Genomic DNA, 458 nt, shown 5'->3' with positions numbered 1-458 from the left:
TTAGGAACCTTTGGATACGAAGATTTCTGACATCTTAGTCTCGTAGTTTTAAATTCCCGAATCGAATCAATTTAAATTAATAAAAGAATAAGGAAACGCTACCTCATACCTATTGGTAGCCGTTTGGGCCACTGCCGACAAAACAAACCCTAGTTTGAGGATAGAACTATGGTATGGATTCTAAAAATCCAGTATCGCCAGACCTAGTTACTCTCGTGCCCCAACTTATAGAGGTAGGAATTTGTAGGGTTTGATCAGTACTATAATCCTATATTTTATTGATCAGGCGGCACCCAGATTTGAACTGGGGGTAAAGGATTTGCAGTCCCCTGCCTTACCACTTGGCCATGCCGCCAAAAAATCCGATCTAAAATCAAGAAAAGAACAAGTATTCATCCACATTTTTTTACTAAAACCCCTTTTCTTTCTATTCTATTGAAATGACAAAGGAGAAAATC

At 38.4% G+C, this 458-nt stretch overlaps 1 non-coding gene across 1 annotated transcript; it reads right to left on the bottom strand.

The window, feature by feature from the left end:
- Positions 1 to 284: 284 nt before the first annotated feature.
- Positions 285 to 355, bottom strand: TRNAC-GCA. Its single transcript has one exon. It is a non-coding gene; the product is annotated as a tRNA-Cys (tRNA).
- Positions 356 to 458: the final 103 nt, after the last annotated feature.

Source organism: Panicum hallii, chromosome 6 (genome assembly GCF_002211085.1).
Source record: "Panicum hallii strain FIL2 chromosome 6, PHallii_v3.1, whole genome shotgun sequence".
NCBI lineage: Eukaryota > Viridiplantae > Streptophyta > Magnoliopsida > Poales > Poaceae > Panicum > Panicum hallii.
Note: the sequence above shows the minus strand (reverse complement) of the source record. Positions and strands in the feature narration are given on the sequence as shown.